At 42.1% G+C, this 24891-nt stretch overlaps 1 protein-coding gene across 1 annotated transcript in view; it reads right to left on the bottom strand.

The window, feature by feature from the left end:
• The window catches only part of LOC137078301 (E3 ubiquitin-protein ligase TRIM39-like), a 163873-nt gene that overhangs the window by 115263 nt on the left and 23719 nt on the right, over positions 1-24891 (bottom strand). The window lies entirely within an intron of this gene.

The raw sequence follows: 24891 nt of genomic DNA, 5'->3' as shown, positions 1-24891 counted from the left end.
AACCCAAGCAATAGACAGAGTATCCCTTGCTAATGAACAGATGAGAGATAGGGATATGATGATCCAAGAGCTAAAGAGTGAGCTGGCTAATATGCGTCATGCAAATGACCATTTAAAGGTTGAAGCTAATAGATTGTCTGCAGAGAAAGAAGACTTGCAGTGTGTTATGGACAGCCAAGAAGAGAAAATAAAAAAGTTAAAAGATGAAAATCTAGACCTAGAAACTGAGCTTGAACAGGTCAAGAATTAGTGTGTAAGTTCAGTCTCTATACCTACACTGCAAATAGAGTTGGCTCAGGCTCAAAGGGATTTGTCAGCACAGGCAGACAAATTAAGAGTAGTGAGTATGAGTGAGAAACAGGCCAAGGATGAGTTAAAGTCAGCCTTGTCTGAAATTTCTTGTTTAAAAAGGGACTTAGAGATAGAACACAAACTGTATACTGATACATGTGAAGAGTCACAGTTGTTTAAGCGACAACTGTATGATTCAAAACAGGATCAGATTCAACTCAGAGAGGACTTGGCTAGGACAGACGATAAACTATTAGAAGTCCAGAACAGTCATGACAGAATTGCTGCCAGGTTGGGCAGATAAAGCTGATGTCGCAGAGCAGAGACTAGAGGAAATAGGGAAAAGAATGGAACAGTTGGACATAAATCGGGACATGCCCCATGAACCTGAACCACCAAGTGTGCGCTTCAGCTCATTCAACCCACTAGTGAAAGATCCCTTATTTGATGGCCCCTCACAGAGACAACGCTATCAGGCCTATAGTGATGCTGTTGCAGCCGGTGGACCAACCCCCGCTGCTAGTCCCAGCCATCCTCACAGAGTAGATTCTGACTCTCCAGTATGGGGAAAAACTAGTCGCTCCATCCCTGACTTCCCTAGTACAGTAACATCCAGAGACAGTAGGCTACGTCAGCTTAGGGAATTAGCACGTGACATTGAAGTGTTTAATCCTGATACCACAGGAAGCAACATAGAGTTGTACCTTAAAGATGTAAACTATGCACTGTCATACATCCCTGAGGCCACAATGGCAGATAAACTCCTCATTCTGAGGAAAACAACAGTGTGAACTGTCCATGGTTTCATGGAGAGACAAAGCCCAGCCATTGCTGGTAATTACCATGAACTGTGTAGAGCCCTGAGAGCTGAATACACAATATATCAAAACCCATCTGTCTCCAGGCTTTCTGCTTTACAGACTAAGCAAAATCGCTATGAATCACCCAGAGAGTATTATGAGCGCTTGCGTAGAGTATATTTTGCTGGTTCTGATTCACCTAGGGCAGAAGAGGATGTGATGTTTAAAAGTCTGTTTGTGAGTAATTTGCATCCAACAATTAGGAAATCCCTTTCATTGCTGGTAGATGTTGATCACATGACTGCAGCAGAGTTAAGACAGCTTGCAATGAGAGCCTGGGAGAGTGAGAAGTTACACACAGACAAGAAAGACAGGGACCCAAGTACTCAGGTGTTTGAACTCCGACACGACAGGGAGCCTCCTCTTGAACTAGAAGGTTCAGAGCTTCCCCAAAGTGGACCAGCCTGTACTGGCCGCCCCTCCCAGCCAAAGTCCAGTGAGTTCAAACAGAACACACATAGCCATAAATCCTCAGGCAATAGAGGATACAAGGGTGGCAGGCATACACACAGGGAAGAGAGGTACAGGAGGTTCAGAGATAAGTCAAGGGACAGTCACAAACAGGGTAGTCAAAAGAAAAAGGAGTTCAAAGGTACTGAAGAAAGGGATCGTGATAACATTAAGCAAATTCAGAAAATACTTGCTAAAGCCCTCAAAGACCTTAAGTCAGAGGAACACACCTCCCAGAAAGAAAATGACCCTCCTTCCAAGCAATGACTAGGCCGGGACCCCTCCCCTCCCCCACCAAAAGTGTACTTTATAGGGTGGGGGGAAGAGCCAAGGGAAGGGGGAACCATGCAACAGATTGTAAGGGCCTAATGAATCAGATGTCAGCAGACCTAACCCCAGTCTCTGTCAGTTCCTTGGTGACTTGACACAGAGAGGCAGGGCCAGAAGAATATATATTTCTGTGTACATTGAAGGTGTATTAACATGTGATGCCCTGCTAGATACTGGCTCAGAAATTTCTTTGGTGTCACCTGGGTTGTTTAAAAAACTCACCCAAGTAACCAACTCACTAGGCAAATGGCTTAAGGTAGAGAGATGTCAGATCAAGATAACCAGCTACACGCAGGATCAGGCCCCTGTTAACCAGCGGGTGTGGGTGGAGTTAACCTTTGGTGAGATGAAGATAGTTCACCCTCTCTACGTTGTTGGCTTTGACACAGAGCAGCTTCTTATTGGCCAGGATCTGTTGAATAGGCTCACACCATTAATTGACCTTCACAACTGTCAATTGTGGGCACAAGTCAGAGTCCCACGGCCCATCGAAGAGACTAGCTCTAGTCAGAAGGTATGCAAGGCAGTGGAGGTAGAGAGGACATCTGGCTCTAGTCAGCTGACACTGAAGGATACCCACCTTAGTGAAGACTCTCCTGCTGTGAGGGAAATGCAAATCATCAACCCCCAGTCAGCAGACACAGCTCATGAGAACAGGATACCTCTAGAGCTGTTAGAAAAGAAAAATGCATTCTTGTGTGCCCTGGAAGTTCTTAACACCCATGTATATAATCCACAAGTGGTGGGAGGCATACATGTTAATGAAGTACTGGTTGAGGATGCTGTGGTTGCACTATGGGCAGAGAAGTCAGCGATGAGTCAGGAACTGTATCAACTGTTACAAGAGAAACCTTGCATGATTCCCATGGTAGAGAAGAACCAAAGATTTTGGCTCGCTAGTGGCCCCCAAACAACAGTTAAGAGTGTTGGAGTTTGCTCGGTCTCCCTTAAGCTTGGCCATAAACAGTTCAAACACTACATGCTTGTGGTACCTGACCTGACACACTCAGTATACATTGGTTCTGATGTGTTAGTGAGATTAGGTGTGCAGTTAGACACAGTCAACAACGTGCTGTGGTCCAGAGCCAATATTGGCCCTAATGGACTATCATGTGATCCAAACAACATGCGCTCTGGTCAGACAATTCCCCAAGCATGTCAGGTGATGAATGAGTTTGACTCAGTGGTTCCTGCCCAAACTGCAGAGGTTCCAGTCAGACTAGTCATAAAAAGGGGTCAAGAAATAAAACAGACAGTACTAGCCTTCTTCCAGCCTTCTGCTAAGTTTTGCTGTTTGGGACTCACAATTTGTGGTAACCCACAACTTGAACTGTACAACCGCTCAACCTACCTACTTGTACAAAATCTCACCAGAGGAAATATTTGCATACCTCCCCACACTCCTCTAGGATACTTGATTGATAGCTCCTTTCATGATTTTGAATTAACTATTCCTGTCATAGGAGATCTTCCTGACTTGCCTATAGAGAGAGACAATTGTGAGCAAGTATATCTCACCTACCCTACCAAGATGATTTCCATCATAACCCATCCAGGTGTGTTTGAGGGAGCTGTGTGTAGAGTAGACTTTGAAAGTGACAGTGAGATAGTGGTACATACTGTGATGGCCAAAGAGTCGCAGGCACTAATGAACTGTGAGAAAGATACAGTAACATGCACTGAACCATACTCTGGCTTTGAGTCAGAAGTTCAAAAACAGCTAGACCAAGCTGATGCTCTGGACACAGAGGTCCAGCGTCAAGAATTAAGGCAGGTGTTTTATGAGCACAAGGAAATCTTTTCCAGAGATTCCTATGATTGTGGAGCCACAGATGTCCATACAGTCCGTATTCCCACAGATCCAAATGCCCCGCCCACGTTTGTGCGGCAATATAGAGTACCACTCACTGCTTTTGATTCCATTCAGGAAATTATAGATTCCCTGTTAGAGAAAAAGATCATACGTGAGTGCAATTCCACCTACAATTCTCCGGTTTGGCCTGTCTTAAAGCCAAGCGGAAAATGGCGTTTGACTGTAGATTACCGGCAGCTCAACAAACAGGTTCCCTTATCACGTTGGCCTATGATACATCTTGACCAAGAGCTAGCTAAAGTTACAACAGCTAAATACTTCTCCACAGTTGACGTGGCAAATGGTTTTTGGACAATGAAGGTAGACCCAGCAGATCAGTATAAACTGGCATTTTCTTTTGGAGGTAGACAGTTCACATGGAACAGGTGCCCATTTGGCTATTCAAACTCCCCTGCTGAGTTTGACATATTTCTACACAAGGCTATGGGTGATTCAGCCACGCGTGGTAACCTGATCTACGTAGATGATATCCTTATGCGTAGTCAGACCTGGTCGAATCATCTAGCAGAGATCCGACATGTTCTCACCCAGCTCACTGAGGCAGGTGCTAAACTCTCATTAGCCAAAGGACAGTGGTGCCGTACAAAGGTGGAGTATGTTGGACTGACTGTTGGCCCTGATGGTATTCAACCTCAGTCTAGTAGAATAGAAGCAGTAAAGAATATTAAACCTCCCACAAATGTTTCAGAACTGCGTAGCTTCCTAGGAGTATGCAATTACTCCCGTCAGTTCATAGAAGATTATGCAGACATTGCCAAACCACTGCATGAACTGCTTCAGAAAGGTAGAGAATTTAGCTGGGAAGAAAGACAGGCGCAGGCCATGAAAGAACTTAAAGACAGGCTGTGCACTGCCCTATGCTTAGCTTACCCTGACAAAGACAAAGCATTTTTCCTTCAAGCTGATTTTTCTGAGCACTGCCTCAGTGCAGCGCTCTCCCAAAAGCATGACCAAGACAAGCGGGTTGTTGCCTATGCTAGTAAGGCACTCAGTAGTGTAGAGATTAATTTTTCAGACTGTGAGAAAGCCTTGCTCGCTACAGTATGGGCAATTGAACATTTCCGTAGCTATATTGGGGGCCAGAAAGTCATTGTTGAGACATGTCATCAGCCCGTCCAGTTTCTAAATAGCCAAAGACTCAGAGAAGGTAGAGTCTCAAACAGTCGAATTGCCACATGGATGATGGCATTGCAAGGTTTTGAGGTGGAGGTGAGATATGCACAGAACAATAAGATGGCACTAGGCCAAGGGTTAGCTATGTGCCAGCATTGCATTGATGGAGAATATCCAGCAGAAGCCAGCACAGTAATCACCACACCCTCACTGACATCAAGCCATCATTACTATGATGAAAATGTCTGCACCGGTCTTCCTAAAGCCTACATTGATGGGTGCTCCTATCACCATGAACAACACATACAGGCTGGAGTAGGATTAGTCTGGGAGTCTAATGCCCCCTGTGGTGCACAGCAGTTCTCTTTAGGCTCCAAGTCTAGTCAGTATGCAGAGATTGCTGCTGCACTCATAACTTTGCAACAAGCAGAAAAGTATAGTATCAGAGACTTGGTAATCTGTTCTGATTCAAACTATGCCAGACACAGCTTTGTTTCTCACTTCCCCCATTGGAAACAGAACGGTATGGAAAATGCCAGAGGAAAGGAAGTTAAGCATAAGGAATTGTTTCTTGCTTGTGACAAACTTGTCAGTCAGAATGGCATGACAGTGTACTGGAAGAAGGTAAAAGGGCATTCACAAGCCCCAGGGCCAGATAAAACAGGCAATGGTGAAGCTGACAGGCTAGCCAAAGCAGGTGCCATTGCAGGAACCCCATGGGAGTTCCAGGAGGAGTGGCTTCCAACATCAGAGCCTACTCTTGTAAGTGTTAATGCGGTCACACGTAGGCAAGAGAAGAAATCTGTGATAACCCCTGACAACACACCTCAGACTGTGGTGATGGGCAGACAGCTAGCAGATACTGATCTTATGGCCATGCAAAAACAGGACCCTTTGATCAACATTATTTACCTATTCATTTCTAACCCAGTAGAGCATCCGATAACTGAGCAAGATCTTGCAGAGTCAAGTGACCTGAAAACTCTGTACCTTATCAGACACAATTTAAGGTTGGAGAAGGGTTTGCTAGTATACTCACTTGACAAGAACACACCACCTCGATGGGTGGTCCCTACAGCCCACAGGGGGGTTATGCTCCTGCATGCCCATGATGAGCCTTGTGGAGGCCACAGGGGGGTGAAAGCAACATATGAGACCCTTCGTCAGTTAGCCTACTGGCCACATATGAAACAGGATATTGCAGCCTATATCCAGGGTTGTCTAGTTTGTTGTCAGTTTCAGCCATCTAACCCCCCTCACAGAGCCCCTCTTCAAAAAGCAGGAATAACATTTCCCTGGTCTAACATTCAGATGGATTGGATTGGTCCGGTAGTTAAATCCTTCAGAGGTAACAAATACCTTCTTAATGTGACATGCGCATTCACCAAGTGGGTGGAATGTCTCCCAGCCCGAAATGACACAGCAGAGACCACGGCTATCTTGCTGATTAATCTTGTGTTTAGTCGGTGGGGGCTACCCCTCTCTGTAAATTCAGATCACGGTACTCATTTTACAGCCACTGTAATGAGTGAACTGTGGAGAATGCTGGGAGTCCAGGCAAAACTTCACATTTCTTATCTCCCTCAGTCATCAGGACAGGTGGAGAGATCAAACCGCACTATTGTAGGGATGTTGAAGAAGTACATTTTAGCTAATGGAAAAGACTGGGATGTAAAACTTCCCCTAGTCTTAATGGCCATTAGGTCCACACCCCATAACTCAACAGGTGTCACGCCTTTTGAAATGATGACAGGGAGGCAAATGACACTCCCTCTGCATCTTCTTTACCAACCTGAAGATGTCAGTGTGGCCAGTGCATATACTGCCCACCAGTATGTGGCAGACCTGAGGGCACACCTCGGAAAGACATTTGCATGGGCACAAGAGCAACTGGAAAAAAGTGCTGAGGGCAGAAAGACATACTATGATCAAAAGTCCAGCTCTACAGATTACCAAGTGGGAGACAAGGTGATGTATTTCAACTTCACAAAGCCTGTGGGTGTTCCCAAAAAGTTTCTCCCAAACTGGTCTGGTCCTCATAAAATTGTTGGAAAACTATCAGCAGTAGCATACCACATTAAGATCTCAAAAGGGAAAAGGTCCCCTGAGTACAAGTGGGTCCACTTTAACCAGATTAAGTCCTACAAACCCCAAATGGGAATACAAGGGGTGAACTCTGTTCAGGAGTAACTTCGGTTAAAGGTGTAAGATCGCAGGCAGTGTAGAGAAGTCTATACTGTATCAGTGCATTGTTGACAGTGCATTCGTGACTAGTTTTGTGGCTAGTCATAGTGGTATTTGTTAGTTATACTCTGCTTACAAAGTAGTGAAAAGTGACACCCCGTATATGTGCAATTTCAGAATGAGCCTGCTGAGCCTAATAATAGTGATCTGCGTACTCAATGCAGTCCAGCCCATGGAAATAGTGGAATCAGGTCCTCCTACAGGCATTATACTTCAGGATGCCCCTGGAATTTTAGTGACTGACTGTTATGTCCAAACTCAGAGAATTTTTGTACGGCTCGACCCTGCTGACGTGTATAAAAAGCATGTGACCTCAGGGAGGACGATACCCTGGCATGTCGCCCAATGGAGCAAGGACATCATTGGACACGCTCAGTTAGACACAATCCACATGCTTAAACAGCTAAAAAAAGTCACCATAACGCAGGAAGAATTAAGGGGAGATAGACGCCCAAAACGCTTCCTTGGTACATTGCTGACAGCAGCATCAGCCCTAGGCTCACTCTTATCAGTTGGTACTTCAACAGTTAACATCATTAGCCTATCCACATTGGAAAGACATGTGGAAGGGTTGAAAAGAGAAATGCCTGAGATACAAGAGAAAATCTATGTTCAGCAGAGGCAGCTACAGCAGTTAGACAGAACATTGGAGGGCACAATCCTTACCGTGAATCAACATACAGCCCTTTTGAATTATACAATCCGCAGTATAAGCAGGATAGCGGATGTCATACAAGATGACTATGCCCATATGCAAATGGTTCAAATACTAATGCAAGACTTGCTGAGAGAAATCAGTTCTGCTGTTGACAGTTTAGCGTTAAAACGGATCCCGTCATACTTGGTACCGGTGGAGCTGGTGAGGAATATTTTGGGTCGGGTATTGGAGGGAACCATGCAAACACTGCAAATACATTTAGCTTTCAGCCTGGGGCGTGCTATACCAATCTATGTTAACCCAGAGGCTAAAGAAATTGGTTTCCTGTTAAACCTCCCGATAATTGACACTAAAAACATATACAAGTTGAAATCAGTGTTAAATGTAGGGTTCTGGTCTCAAGATATACACATAAAAATTGAGACACCCTAACTCATAGCTTATCAAGAGGAAGATCCTGACATGTATCTGACACCTAATCTACATATGTGCACAGTTGTCAAAGATATCCACTGGCTGTGCCCCAGTAAACCTTTCGTAAGAGACCCCATTGTAGGCCTATGCGGCATTAAAAGGTTAACCACGGAAGACAAATGCATTGCTGTTGCTACACACAGGGAGGAAGTGACCGCCACCCAAATTGATATAGCAGGAAATAAGTGGCTAGTTAATACACCTGTTAGTGAAGCCATAATGACATATAACCACCGTGGTGCAGCTATTCCGATACCCCTCCCTAATCAAACTATGCTAATTCAAATCCCAGTAGGAGCAATTCTCCATATCAAACATGTAGTTCTGTACCATCTTGATGCAGATGTACATGATGTGGAGTTTGAAATAGTGGATGCTTTTGAGGGACACACTTTGGAAGTAGATGAGCCACTCAGGAATCAAATCTTGTTTGAGGGACCTAAATTAGCAAGAATCAGTCTCCAGTTAGGTAGCCTCCGAGCTTCACCTGTGGAGCCAAAACCTAAGAAGGTGCCTTTCACTTGGGGGTGGGATATCAGTGACAGCCTATTACTCATCTTCACACTATGTGGGTGGGCTACAATGGGCACCCTGGGGTGGAAAATGTTCCAGCGAATCCACAAACTGCAGGATAGCCTGTCAGAGCAGAAAAGGGTGAGACTTAGCGAAGCTCTTGAGCTCAAATCTAATATGTGTAGACCACTCCCTGAGATTTCTCCTGCTATAACAAGCATCACTGACTAGGCGGTAACAGCAAGAGATTGCTTTATTCTGTAGACACCACTGACAGAATAGTCCTTATATATTTTTTTATTATATCCATAGTTTCCTTTTTCTTATATGTAGGATAATATGTAACCTGTTTATCCGTACAATAAATTTAGTATATGAACTATTGAATTATAGTTACGCAAACTGCCAATGGTCAAAGGATGAGGTGAGGTTTGTGTTTTGTTCCTGCTGTTCCCCTTTTAGTACGTCGCCCAGATCAACGACTCCAGGTCCTCGATCAGTTCGAGCAGGGGGGAGATGTAGTGAACATCAGTTAGGGTGGCATTCCAGAGACCAGTTTATGGCAAGCCCCCCCCCCCCCCCCCCCCCTAACTACCAGTGTGGAAGAAGATGTGCCACACTATGATTGGACCCTTGGTGAATGAACATAAACAAATGTTCAGCAACATCAGATAAGATGCCAAGACAACTGCCAGACACCTCTTACATGGCAGGAAGGGGGGACCTTCTGCACCCACCACCACCAAAGAGAGGACTTCTCATTGGTCTACAAGTGGATTTTAACCTCCAAACTCATTCCTAAGGTTTAGGCAAGTGCTGCCATAAAAATTCCTCCAGGACCTCCTGAAGGCAGCAGCAAAAGAGAGGCCACAGAGGTCTATCTAAATCCATTCATACACATGTTTGGATGTCTTAAATGTATATGAACTGCAACTCATCCACCTCATCTTCACACAAAGTGCAGTTTATGTTAATGGTTATTGACTGTAAAAACAACGGGACAGGTCCATTAACAGATAAACGAATGCGTGGACGATGACTTAGCCGTTTCTTATCATGTTTGGTCTCTATCTGTTCCATACGATGCCTTTTATATTTTAAAAGAGGTTTGGTAAAGAAATAATGCATGGGTAAAACATTTAAGACATTGTTTTAACATGCCACTTTATGCTATGCAAATGAGTTCCACACTAGGGTGGGCAACACCGTGCCTACTTCAGAACCCAGTGGCCAATCACAATCCAGGACTGGAAAGGCGCCGGATTTCAATCTCCTCCTCATCGGAAAGGGATAAATATGTCCCCCGGGTAGACACACCCTCGTTCTGCGTTTCTAACCCGATGGGGAAGGAGACACTAACAGACACACCACGTTCTGCGTTTCTAACCCGATGGGGAAGGAGACACTAACAGACACACCAAGTTCTGCGTTTCTAACCCGATGGGGAAGGAGACACTAACAGACACACCACGTTCTGCGTTTCTAACCCGATGGGGAAGGAGACACTAACAGACACACCACGTTCTGCGTTTCTAACCCGACGGGGAAGGAGACACTAACAGACACACCACGTCCTGAGCTTCTGACCTGACGAGGAAAGAGACTACAAGACAGTGGAGGTTAAGCTTTTGCGAGCAAAACCTTTATATTGCTTTCGGCAAACTATAGCTGGAAAAGGGCTCTCTCCTTGAGAGATCTTATCTGACCTTTACAACTCCTCCAGCAGCACATCCAGTCCACCAAGGACCTCTGCATCGGCAGACATTGCCGGTCCCACACGGCTCCTCAGTGACGCAGCCAGCCTGCAAAGGACCCTGTGAAGATTCCACTGACCCAGCTGCCTGGTCCACGTTTAAGGACCCTCTTGGCGCAACCAGAGTTCTGCATCCTTCAGCCCAGCGTGGCAACGGCTACTTGCAACTCTGCGCCCCTCCCACTGCACGCTACCCGCATAACCAGTGGAAGACGTATCTACTGCCAGGACTGATCACCCGACTGTGTGGAACGTAAATATAAACTTACCAAACCTCTTTCTAGAGACCTTGGCATTAGTTTATACATGCAGCATATGTTTTCTAACCTGTTTAGATAACTATTACTTGAGGTCAGGTTGTTACAAATAATAGGTTTATTATTTGTTTAATGATAAATAAGCATTTATTTATCACCATGTGCCAGAACCATTAGGTGGTTCCCATAAGAAGCATTCCCATACAATTCTCTTCTATTGCTACATTCTGTTCAACAGCATTGCATTTATCCATTCTGTGCTCACATCATTTATTGGTTTTATTGTTTCGTTCATTACTTTTTGGTTATTAGTTTACTATCCTTTAGAAGTATATATCCATTACTAGCATTATTAATCGTTTAAGTATTTACTCTTGCATATCTATTGTTAATAAATTTCATTCATTTTATTACACTGTGTCTTCATTGTGTTGATGATCAAAGACTCTACTGGTTGTCCAGACTCACAAATCCTTCAGATAAATCAGCTGACCAACTCCCTCTAATTTACATTAATTCTGAATTACTGAACAGCTCTTTTGCGAGTGTTCTTATATTGTTAAGATAGTATTCTTAGCTGGTGCCCCGTATGAAAGAGGGAGGGGTCATCTGATACACTCATAACCACACCTTAAGTGACACGTGATCTAAAAATCACTACGTCATCGGTGAACTGAGTAATAATCACTACACCATCCTCAACCCCACAAGCTCATCTTTGATGATACCAGCCCAAACCAGTACTCCACCTCCGCCTTGCTGGCGTCTGAGTCGGACTGGAGCTCTCTGCCCTTTACCAATCCAGCCACGGGCCCATCCATCTGGCCCATCAAGACTCACTCTCATTTCATCAGTCCATAAAACCTTAGAAAAATCAGTCTTGAGATATTTCTTGGCCCAGTCTTGACGTTTCAGCTTGTGTGTCTGGTTCAGTGGTGGTCGACTTTCTGCCTTTCTTACCTTGGCCATGTCTCTGAGTATTGCACACCTTGTGCTTTTGGGCACTCCAGTGATGCTGCAGCTCTGAAATATGGCCAAACTGGTGGCAAGTGGCATCTTGGCAGCGGCACGCTTGACTTTTCTCAGTTCACGGGCAGTTATTTTGCGCCTTGGTTTTTCCACACGCTTCTTGCGACCCTGTTGACTATTTTGAATGAAATGCTTGATTGTTCGATGATCACGCTTCAGAAGCTTGGCTATTTTAAGACTGCTGCATCCCTCTGCAATATATCTCACTATTTTTGACTTTTCTGAGCCTGTCAAGTCCTTCTTTTGACCCATTTTGCCAAAGGAAAGGAAGTTGCCTAATAATTATGCACACCTGATATAGGGTGTTGATGTCATTAGACCACACCCCTTCTCATTACAGAGATGCACATCACCTAATATGCTTAATTGGTAGTAGGCTTTCCAGCCTATACAGCTTGGAGTAAGACAACATGCATAACGAGGATGATGTGGTCAAAATACTCATTTGCCTAATAATTCTGCACTCCCTGTATTAGTCAGCCTGATCTAAATCCAACATGGCTGCCAGTGGTGGAGGACATTCACATTTGGAGGTAAGTAAATATATATTAAACTTACTTTTCTTTTGGAAAAAAAAATATAATACTGCTAACATTAATTGTCTTAAGGTGCTGAAGAATTTTTTTTTATTTATATGTTGTTCATGATGTTATTTAGCTCAGTGGTTCCTAACCACATTCCTGGAGCCCCCCTAACACTACACATTTTGCATATCTCCTTTGACTGACACACCCATTTCAGGTCTTTGAGTCACTACTAATGAGCTGATGACCTGAATCAGGTGTGTTTGATTGAGGAGACATGTAAAACGTCCAGTGTTAGGGGGGCTCCAGGAATGTGGTTGGGAACCACTGATTTAGCACATATTGAAATGTATGTGACTCCTGAGTCACATTGCCTGTTTAGGGTATAAAAAAGGGAATAACCCTAATTTGAAACATCTTTATATTTTGAGTTTTGTTGTTTTGTTGTTGTTGTTGTTGTTGTTTTTACAAATTCTAAAAGTTACAGGTTAGAGGCCTCTGTGTGAAAAATATACTTCACATGGAGGCAGTATACAAAATAAATACATATCTAATTAATTTATCAAATTGTAAGTGTATTATCAAAAAGATTCGTTTATTTCTCTTTTTTTTAAGATGGAGGAAGAAAAGGTTAGAGCACCAGTCAGCAGCCAATGAAAATATATTCAGCATGCCTGATTCAGCTTTCATCTCCTTGCATAACAAGAAAAGTTTTGACAAACAGCTTTTCCAACTTATTGCTGAGCAAACTAATCTGTACTCTTGCCAGTTACGTGGAACTAGCATCAACATGTTAGTGACAATGTTTGACAAAAGGCAAGACAAATTTACATTTATTGTTACTTGTAACATGTAAAATTAGTAATAACTTGTTTAGATGAAATCTGCTGTTTACACTGTTTAAGATAACTGGGAATGTCAGAATCACATTTTTTTGCTGCACATTAAAAAAAGTAACAATATAAAAAAAAAACTGTCACTCCCCATTTTGAAAATATATGTCAAATTGCACTAAACACATTTAAATGGTTGTAATTTAAGAATGTTTTAGAATATTGACATACGTTTTTTGTTTTAAATGAAAAGGTTGCTTAAATTTGAAAGTATGAAAAAGTTATGGAAGTTTCTATTGACTGTAAATCAAATGTACTTTAAATATTTTATTTCAAATAAATATTTTACAAAATATTTTTTACTCTAAAATTACTATCAAATCAAAGCCATATGTCTAACCAATTTGTGTTCCAAATTGTGTTCCAAGTTGATATCACAAAATTTAAGTTCCCATGATATTTGTAAGCGCTGTACCAAAAATAGTCACTGGGTGTTTTTAATGCATTCTCCATTATCAAATGTATACATTTCGGTCTCAATATCACAAAACAGTTGGCAGATATGGAACCTTGAGACTCAGACCTTTCCGATGAAATGCATTTTGTCAAGATTAGAAAACTTTTTTTCAAATAAATGTTGTAATACAAAACCTGACACCACTAGGTGAGCTTCCTAAAATAAATGAAAGTACCATTTTTATGGTAAATCAAAGTCCGATTTCAAAACGGTTTTCACAGATTGAATCTTGAGTTCGTAAGCTTTTGAATGATATATCATTTGTCAACATTAGATAAGGTAAAGTATAGGATATAATTGTTTTAAGCGTGCAATGGCAATAGCCCTTGTTTCACTAGGTCCTTTTTTATACCCTAATCAGGGAACTGTGTATTAGGCTAGACACAACTCATAAAATCCAAAAGATATCAAATATTTCAAAAATTATTTTGGATAGGTTTTACTTAAGTTCAGATGATATAAAAAATGACATAAAATAATTTTTTGTTTATCATTTTCCACTCTTGCTTGTTTAAGGGTTAACCATAATGCTGCGATGGTATTTCAAAGTCCTTTTTACCCCCAACTACGATCAAAAGGCACACCTTAAAGGGATACTTCACCGTTTTTTTATATTAAACTATGTTATTCCCTTAACTAAGACAAGTTGATACATCCCTCTCTCGTCTCAGTGCGTGCACTTAATCTCTCTGATGCGTGGTGACGATCTGACAGCATTTAGCTTAGCCCACTAAGCCCAGTTCATTCACTATGGCCCCGTTTCCACCACAGGAACTTTAGGAACCAGGAACTTTGGGTGGTACTTGGTGTGTTAAGACGGCAGGAACCAGGGTCTAAATGAAGTTCCGGGTAAATATTTCCCCCTCCAAACGGCCCTGCTCGCGAGGTAGTACTTTTTCAAAGTTCAGGAACTTTCGAGGGCGGGACTTAGGAGCTGAACATGCTGATTGGTTGAGCTCACGCAGCCTTTTATTTCAACCGGCATTTTTAAAAGTGTTTTGCGAGGTTCGTTCTACGTTCAGTAAATATCAGTCTTGCTCTCTGTCTGATGGCGTGCGTTCGTCTCAGCCATCTCACGTGCAATGTCCGTAATAGCTGATAATAATATACATTGTCATTTTAAATCTAGCTTTACAAGCTTTCTGAATATGCTGCTGAATCTGCATATTAGTGCTCTTTTCTGTCGTTGTTAATTACCTCTTTAGTAAACCTATACATAACCAGCAAAAGCAGCACAGCTTGAATCTCTTCCATACTCGTTACTAATTTTTTTTCACCATGTAAACGACCTGACCGATTACTTTTAAGTGTGCGTCCTTACATGACGTGACAGCGCGCGCCGCGCTCATGTTGACAAGAGAGGAAAGTTCATTTTTCTGAGGGGTAAACTTTTTATTTCGTAAGTTATGAAGATAATGTTGGAGTAATGACACAGCGTATATTGCCCCAGGCAGTTTTTACTTTAACTGCGCCTGAGAATAAATTTTTTTTCTGAGATGATTATTACACTTTACAACAAATAAAAAGGCTTATATAATACTGTATTAGTCCTGGTGTTCCTGTAAAAAAGTTCTTGGTACAAAATGTTCCGGGTAATTTTGGTGGAAACGGGGCTTATGGTACCAAATAGAGATCAAGTTAGAAGCGACCAAACACCTCCACGGTTTCCCTATTTAAAAACAGTTACACGAATAGTTGAACAACCTATGGTGACACAAAATAAAATGTGGCGCTTTTCTAAGCGGATTAAAAAGGAGAACTATAATGCATGGCGGAATAGCACTTCTGAGAGTACTTCGACTCATTTACATTTACATTTAATCATTTAGCAGACGTTTTTATCCAAAGCGACTTACAAAAAGGGGAGAGCAATAGAAGCAACGGAACAAACAAGGCCAACAACCTGTAAGAGCTGTAAGAAGTCTCAGTTAATTAGCACAGTACAAAGTTATTATTATTTTTTTTTTGGACAAACAAACAAAAATTAATGGATAGTTAAGTGCTATTCTTTATTGGTCAGGTGCAGTTGGAAGAGATGTGTCTTTTAAAAATGGCTACAGACTCGGCAGCACGAATTGAGATCGGCAGTTCATTCCACCAGGTAGGAACGGTCCAGGAAAATGTCCGTGACTCGGCTCAGTAAAAAGTCCTCCCCCACATCTCCTCCTCCCTCTCTCATTTCTGTCAATAGGGGGGAGGGGGAGATGTGAGGGAGGATGTGCGACTCATTTAAAGGTAAAATAGTTCACGCTGCAATCCTCTATAATAACAGAACTGACTAATTTGTGTCCGTGAGGTAATGTAATTAATCGTGAGCATTATCCTCTGAGAGACTCCGTGTCCCATGGAGGAATGAATACTTGAAGATAAGAGATACTAAGAGAAATAAACGCTCTTCATATTCAAAAAGAAAAAAGTTGGAGTTACGAGGTTCCATCGAGCAGGATAACAGAAAATGGGCAAAGAGGCGGGAAGTGGGCGGAGCTGCAATGACTACACGCTAAATAATGCTGGGTTATTTTTTGACCCAAAATGCTGGGCTAAGACTGTTGGGTAATTTTTGTTGGTTTATTTGATCACATTATAAACACTATTGGGTAATTTCCAGTCGTTGGGTTAAACCTGCTGGGTCGCAATACTTGGTTGATTCCACCCAGCGCTTGGTTGTTTCACGAGCTTCCCGCCTTGATTCGTTTAAATTCGCTCCCAAACTGTCATTTTGAAAGGACAATGCAAAAAGCAAAGCCACTGGTTGCAGATGTTTTAAGATAAGTTCATATATTTTCATTAATAATCATTTTAATTTACATAATTATAGTTTTTTTTCTTCTTCGCGGCAACAATTCTTAAGCTTACATGACGTTAAGACGACAAAAGTTTTACCTCCGAATCCGATGCAATGTACTGACTCGTGCTAGTTTAGGTCGGCATGTGAGACGATAGATTTTTTTTTTTTTTTTTTTTTTTTTTTAACCTTTATTTAACCAGGAAAGTACTCGTTGAGATTAAAAATCTCTTTTTCAAGAGTGTCCTGGCCAAGATAGGCAGCAGTACAACCATACATACAACACAGAATACACAAATAACATAAGACAACTAAAATAGCAGATACAACAACCACAAATCCTTAGCATATCATGCATAACAACTACAGCCAGATGTGGCTGCTTCCAAGTCAGTTAATATCCTCTTGAAAGTAGCCAATGAGACAAGCTTATTAAGTTTTAAATGTTTCTGTAACTTGTTCCATGCAAAGGGAGCAGCAAAGTTAAATGCCTTTTTTCCCAGATTAATACAGTTTGTGATTACACAGAACCATGATCCCACGAAAATTAAACATGGTTTTATGTAGGGATGTCACAAGTACCGGTACTTCGGTACCAAGTACATACTGAAATGTTAAAAATGTGACGACAGTATCTGTATAGCATCGACTCACAAGTAGACTATATTCGGTCCCGCAGCTGCGTTCAGTCACGTCACGCAGGGCTCCAGACTGTAGCCGAATATATACCAGTGTCTGTGTATATTAAATACTATTTAAATATTACTCTTCCATGTTTTGCGTCTTGTGTGAATGATGGGGGCGCGTCATATCATGAACACAGAGACTCAAAAGTCACGGCAACCCGTCAAAATAAAAGTTTGATTTCAACGTGAATAAATTGACAGAATATATTAGGTTTGTAGTTGTCATTGTTGCCAATTTTGACACATTTGTGTGTTGTAACATTTGCCAAGCAATAAAAATGATTGTTTTAACAGTCTAAACATGCATTCTTCATTTGTTCTTTCATGATTGTCTAGTTTTACAGTAGGCTAATGCACAGGAGGTTTTTTTTAAGAACAACCCAGCAAGAATAACCCAGAATAGCAAATCCATTAATGGTGAAAAAAAATTGACTACATTTTGGGTTTTCTCAACAGCCCAGCCTGCTGGGTTAAAAAGGCCACTGGGTTAATTTAACCCAGCATGTGTTCTGTCCAATATTCACATCTGTCCAGTGCTGGGTTGCCAATTGGGTTGTTTTTAACCCAGCCATTTTTAGAGTGTAACAGACAGCGGATAAATGGCTATCCACCCGTCACTCAGTGGCCACGCCCTTAATTAAGCAGAACTTTAAGGCTTTAAATAATATAAACGAATGAGTTATAAAAAAAATTAAAAAAAATCCACCCCCCTCACAGTTGTCATGAAGGGCAAAATTAGCCGTCTAGACCAAAACCACGTTTTGTCCCAGGCTGTAAACATGTTTTTTTCTGCTGTTAATTTGGGAGTCCCCTCACCTATGCCCTGATCTAGTTCCTTTTCTGGTAATCAGAAGAGGAATACTTCAGTAATAGCCAGGGTGACCTGAGGATTACAGTGGGGGCATTCACACCGAAGCAACACTCCTCTAGTGCACCGCAAACTGTGGAGCTTCCGGATGAGGTTTCTGGTCCTTTTCAAGGAGGACCAAACATTTCATTCAGGGCTCCAGTGAAAACAAAATGTTGATCGCTGCATCAGAGGGAGAGCTGAAGTCCTCTGGGGATGAAGACTAGGCTGTGTTGCTCCCTTCAGGAAGTGTTGTTGCCTGAACCTGACCCAAAGCTAACAGCTATGCTTTCCTGGGCCACCAAAAGTGTCAGGCTCAAGTGGAGCCCTCCACCGTGTCCTGAATGCTCTAGGTTGGATGAAACTAGCGTTTCCCAACCTGTCCCGCTGGCTCATTCGGACTACACAAACTCCCATTCAGATATGCATTTTCGAATGCATTCGTCCCTAAGATTAGCATGCAGCGTTCATTAGCTTGATTCTCCCTTGACACATATCACTCCTTCACTTTGCTTTCGAGGGTTTGATATACTAGTTCAAAGTGCTTCCCTTTGGACTGTCCCTGTCTCCTTGCATCTTCATGAAGGTTGTGTTCCTAGCCCTTATTCCCATGAGAGAACATTCGCTCAACTACCTCGACTCAGACATCTGGGGCTGTATAGACAGCACTGCGGCCACTGCATGCATAAATCATCAAGAAGGTCTATGCTCCCGTCGCCCGTCGTCTCCTTCTGTGGAGTCAGAAGCATCTGAAGTTGTTTCGTGCCATTTATATTACAGGCATGCTCAATCCTGCAGCCGAAGTGCTCTCACAACAGCGTATGCTTCCGGGAGAGTGGAGACTTTATCCATAGGTGGTCCAGCTGATTCGGAGATGCTTCCGGCCACACAGGTAGACCTGTTTGCCTTTCCGGACACGTTCCAGTGCCAGTTGTTTTACTTCCTGAACGAGCATGGATGCGGTGGCACACAGACGGCCCCTGCACATCATGATGCATTACATGGTAAATCTGTGGGAAAGCATGACCTGATCATCAGGTTCCTGAGAGGCGCAAGAAGGCTAAATTCTCCTCACACTCACTTTATACCCTCTTTGGACCTCTCCTTGGTACTAACGGCCTTGCAGAGAGCGCCCTTCAAACCACTGCAGTCAACAGAGCTTAAGATCTTGTCATTGAAGAAGGCAATTCTGACTCCACTTAGCCTAGAAATCTAGACGCACCCTAACGGCAACTAACCTAATCTGTCACGAGTATCGTCTAGCAACACTCATTACACTTCTGAGCTGTAAAAACCAAACTCTGTTCAGGCCAATCATATCGTGTATAGAGTTGGTGGGCGGGGCTTAACATAATGATGGCCAGGTTGCGATTGCATGCTACTAGTAAACACAGAGACTGGCGAAAGGCAGTCTTACGGCCGCGACTCTGGAAGACTTGGAGTTAAGCTTTTCTCTGAGAAAAGAACAAAGAACGGCACTGAAGTCATTCTTAAAAAGGGAAGATGTGTTCTGAGTTTAGCCGACCGGATACGGTGAAAGTTTAATAATTGACTAGCTCCGCTTCACGTTGCTCTAGTTGGTTGTAGCGCTATCCAATTACGTGCAGAGGGAGTTTAAAAGACAGCCGTTCATCCCACCCCTCAGATTGAACTGTCAGTGGTGAGTTTCCAGACCAAACATCTTGATGTGGGTCAGGGTTGCTGTGTCAATGATGGCCTTCTGGACAGCAGTCAGGTCGGCAGTCTTACCCATGATTGCGGTTTTGAGTAATGAACCAGGCTGGGAGTTTTTAAAAGCCTCAGGAATCTTTTGCAGGTGTTTAGAGTTAATTAGTTGATTCAGATGATTAGGTTAATACCTCGTTTAGAGAACCTTTTCATGATATGCTAATTTTTTGAGATAGGTATTTGGGGTTTTCATGAGCTGTATGCCAAAATCATCAGTATTAAAACAATAAAAGACCTGAAATATTTCAGTTGGTGTGCAATGAATCTAAAATATATGAAAGTTTAATTTTTATCATTACATTATGAAAAATAATGAACTTTATCACAATATGCTCATTTGTTTTAGAAGGACCTGTATGAGAATTGTAGCTCATTAATTGTACCCAGCATGAATAGGAGAGAGAGAGAGAGAGAGAGAGAGAGAGAGAGAGAGAGAGAGAGAGAGAGAGAGAGAGAGAGAGAGAGAGAGAGAGAGAGAGAGAGGGGAAAGCAAAGAAGAGAAGAGCCAAAGAGCAGGCCCCAAAAAGAGAGAGAGCCAGAGCAACAGTTGCAATATCCTTTTATCCTTTCCTTGACCATGTGACTTAACCCAAATGTGACACATTCAAACTGACCAATCAAATAATTATATCTTTCCTCACTTTAAAGGTGTGACACATTTTGGCCTACTCTTTAGGAAATCCAAATGGCCCTTGTGAGGGTTGAAATATTAAAAGAAATGTAAGGCTTGTTTGAGATCCATTGGCGCTGCACAGACTGATCAGCATATGACATCAAATTACCGTGAGAGCGATTGTAGAGCAAACTACTCCTTATGCTTTTTAATACTACTCTTAATACTACTCCCCTACTCTTTTACGAGAAGTGCCATGGGATTTTTAATGACCACAGAGTCAGGACCTCGGTTTAACGTCTCATCCGAAGGACTTGAGGTAGCGCCGACAGCACGTAACTGTAATGTGTGTCTACAAAGAACCGCAAGAGCGATTCGAGAACAGCCGACTAATAAAGCCCGTGCAGCTTCTCTAGAGCGGCTGCACAAGCTCTGATGGCGACACTGCTGATCCACGATTGGTTGGATTCACTGCATGGCAGCGATCACGTGTGTTTCATGTTTTTTCTAAAACCTTGTTCCACTAATGCTCACAGATAAAACATTTTGTATAACAGTAAAACCTCTTTTCATGTAGTTGCAATGTTATATTGTCATGTTTATCAAACTAAAACTGATAAATACCGTAGACCCCACTTCATTGATAGTGTAGGTTTATATGTTTAACTTTATTCTCATACAAACAGACGCTGCATTAAGCAGTACATAAAGTATTGAAAGAAAATGTCTCTGAAACATCCGTGTATTTGACAAATATTGCATTTATTTAACTTCAGCTGTGATAAAGTATCCAAATATAGCGCGAGTGTCACAACGGGAAGCAGAAAGTATCCAACATCCCGTCTCCATTTGCAGCTCCTACCCGCCTGCAATAGTAAGTAAGTAAGTAAGTAAGCTTTATTTCTATAGCACTTTTCACAGACAAAAGGTCACAAAGTGCTTTACAAAATTAAAATATACACATAAAAGATATACACATACACATAACATACAAATATACATAAATACACACAAACATACAAAACCATAATTGCTAATTAAATGCTTGTCTAAAAAGATGTGTTTTTTAAAAGCTTCCACAGAGTCCAAAGCTCTCAAGGCTAATGGAAGAGAGTTCCAGAGCCTTGGAGCCACTACACAGAAGGCTCGGTCACCTCTCGTTTTAAAACGTGTTCTAGGAACAGTTAAAAGGTCTTGGCCTGAAGACCTCAAAGAGCGACCAGAATTGTATACATGCAGTATATCCTGGATATAAGAGGGAGCTTGATCATGCAAGGCTCTGTAAGTAATGGTTAAAATTTTAAACTGTACTCTAAAACTAATTGGAAGCCAATGTAGAGCCTTAAGTAAAGGTGTAATATGTGTTCGCCTGTTGGTCTTATTCAAAAGTCTTGCAGCTGCATTCTGTGCTACTTGCAATTTGTCCATGGAGGATTTGTTTAAACAAGTGTACAATACATTACAAAAATCGAGACAAGAGGAAATAAAAGCGTGAATAAGCATCTCCATCTCATTTTTCGAAACCACAGATCTAATCTTAGCGATGTTCCTGAGATGAAAAAAAAAACAGGAACGAACCACAGATTTAACATGACTGCTAAAACACATAGATTTATCAAAAATGACACCCAAATTTCGCACAACATTACAGTCCGAGGATGATAAAGCCCCAATTGCCTGCCTAATCCTAGGAATAATGTTGTCTGGTGCAAAAATCAGCACCTCAGTTTTGTCTGGATTTAGTTGCAGAAAGTTGTCAGCCATCCAATTGTTAATGGAGGCTACACAATTGTGCAACAAGGACAGTTTGTCCAACCTATCAGGGCTAAAAGATAAATATAGTTGAATATCATCAGCATAACAATGGTATGATATTTCTCCAAAACTACCAATAATCTGCCCAAGAGGAAGCATATACAGGCTGAACAGCAGCGGGCCAAGCACAGAACCTTGGGGCACACCACAGGACAAAGGAGCAGAGTCTGACATATGTGTTCCTACGGACACAGAAAAACTCCTGTCTGAAAGAAAAGAGGAATACCAATCCAGAGCTGATCCAGTAATGCCAACGGTTGTTTTCAGTCTATCAATCAAAGTGCAGTGATCCACAGTATCAAACGCTGCACTAAGATCTAATAGAACCAGCACAGAGCATTTACCCCCATCAGCAGCCATCAAAATATCATTTGAAACCCTAAGCAGGGCAGTCTCAGTTGAATGATTTTTACGAAAACCAGACTGAAACTTATCAAAGATATTATAAGAAACCAAAACATTATTTAGCTGGCTCGCAACCACCTTTTCTAAAATTTTAGAAAGAAAAGGCAATTTAGAAATAGGCCTGTAGTTTTCAAATAAAGTAGCATCAAGATTGTTCTTTTTCAAGATAGGCTGAACAACCGCATGCTTAAAACAGCTAGGAACCTGGCCCAGCTGAAGAGATGGGTTTAAAAGTGAAACCAAACATGGGCCAAGATGATTTATGGATTTTAAAAATAAAGTAGTAGGTACAATATCACCCGGGCTTTGAGATGGTCTCATCGTGCCCACTACTTTAGTGAGGTCGTTCAGGGTAATAGGGCAGAAAGAGTCCAGTTTTGAAGATCTGTGATCTTCAACTATATGATGATTAGCTGATGGAACCAAGACTGCCCTGACAGCTCTAACCTTGTCTACAAAATGAAACAAAAAGTGATTGCAGTCAACATTTGAAAACACAGGGACAATACATGCAGCAGGAGAAACAATGTTGTTAATAGTTTCAAATAGAGCCTTTGGATTCTTTTTACAGGCAGAAATCAGATTAATAAAATAAGAGGATCTAGCCTCATTAATCAGTTTGTGTAAGTCCATAAAGAGCTCTTTAAGATACAAGCGGTGAACGTGTAGCTGAGTCGCTTTCCATAAGCGCTCAGTTCTCCGACAGACACGTCTTAAGCTGCGAATGGCATCATTCATCCACGGTGATGTATTGACAGATGAAGTTTCTCTAATTTTAAATGGTGCCACTTTGTCCAATAACACAGTACAGTGATCATTAAAAGCCAGTGCACAAGCGTCTACATCATTCGAAATAAGAACCAGGCTTGAGTCGAATGCGGCTGAAAATTTCTCAACAGTACGCTGGTTAATCAAACGTGACCAGGACTCTCGTTTATCACTGAGAGGATCCTCATCACACATAAGATCAAAAAAGATGCAGTTGTGATCACTAATAAGTATATCTTCAATACAGACATTATTAATATTTACACCATAAGAAAAGACAAGATCGAGCGTATGTCCCTTGTGCGTAGGGCCAAAGACATGTTGAGTGAAGTTAAAAGATTCAGTAATATTTACAAATTCAGAAGCATCTTTACAAGTATCATCATCCACATGGATATTAAAATCGCCAACAATAATCACTCTTTCCAGCTTAATAATAGATGATAGGAAGTCCGAAAAATCAACAAGAAAAGAAGCCGCTGGCCCAGGTGGCCGGTAAACTAGAATACAATAAAATGAATTCGAGCGACCCACCTTAGTCATCTGTAGTTCAAAAGAAGAGTATGTGTCAGCGCTTACTGACTGACAGATAAAACGATTTTTAAAAACCACAGCAAGACCTCCACCCCGACCTGTAAGTCTTGGCGTGCTGATAAAATTACAGTCCATAGGACAGAGTTCATTTAAGTGATAGTATTCCATATTCCGTTGCCAAGTCTCCGTAAGCAACATGAAGTCCATGCTTTTGGAGGTAAATAAATCGCTGAGCAGAAGAGACTTGTTTGCAATTGAACGGGCATTTATTAGACCCATCCTGAGCGTTGCAAGAACACCCGAAACAGATAAATCAGCTCGTGGCAGCGGCCTCAGATGCACCAAACACACACCACGACCAGAGGTAGAGTTTCTCTGGTACACCGGAACGCGGGCCATGGGGACATCAGGGAAGACAGAATAAAGACATACAGGTCTGTAGTTGTAGTCCAAGATCCCCAGTTTAAAGAGATTTTTCAGCTGAATCTGTCTCCCTGCCCTTTTTCCTCGCTTTCTCCGCCGTCTATTTGCAGGTCGTATTAGGCCCTCTTCATGCCGCAACCAGATAGCAGTTCCAATCGGATGTGTGAACGGGGCTGCAAACTTGTCAATACCACTCCAGATATATCTGTCACCGCATTCAACCATGGAAGATCGGATTAACAGCAATGTTTGGTGATCATACACCCATGCAGTAGACACAACTTTTGCTGACAAACTTAGTAGCAATATAGCGCAGAAAACAAACAAAATGAATCGGGACGAACAACCAGCCACAGAGGCAAAGCCAAACACAGGCGCCATCTTGAAGCAGTGAGTTTTTGTGTTTTTTCTTAATCTTGCCGATCGGATGCCGCAGCCGATGTCCAACACACCTCGTGTTCCGCGGTCCTGTCTTCTGTCTTGACACCACCCCTCTTATCTCATTATTGTTTAATTGGACCCACCTCTTCCCCTCCTAATTTGTTAACCTTTAAGGCGGGTGTACTAG

This window comes from Pseudorasbora parva, chromosome 6 (genome assembly GCF_024679245.1).
Source record: "Pseudorasbora parva isolate DD20220531a chromosome 6, ASM2467924v1, whole genome shotgun sequence".
NCBI lineage: Eukaryota > Metazoa > Chordata > Actinopteri > Cypriniformes > Gobionidae > Pseudorasbora > Pseudorasbora parva.
The sequence above is the reverse complement of the archived record's forward strand: the minus strand, read 5'-3'. Positions and strand labels throughout refer to the sequence as shown.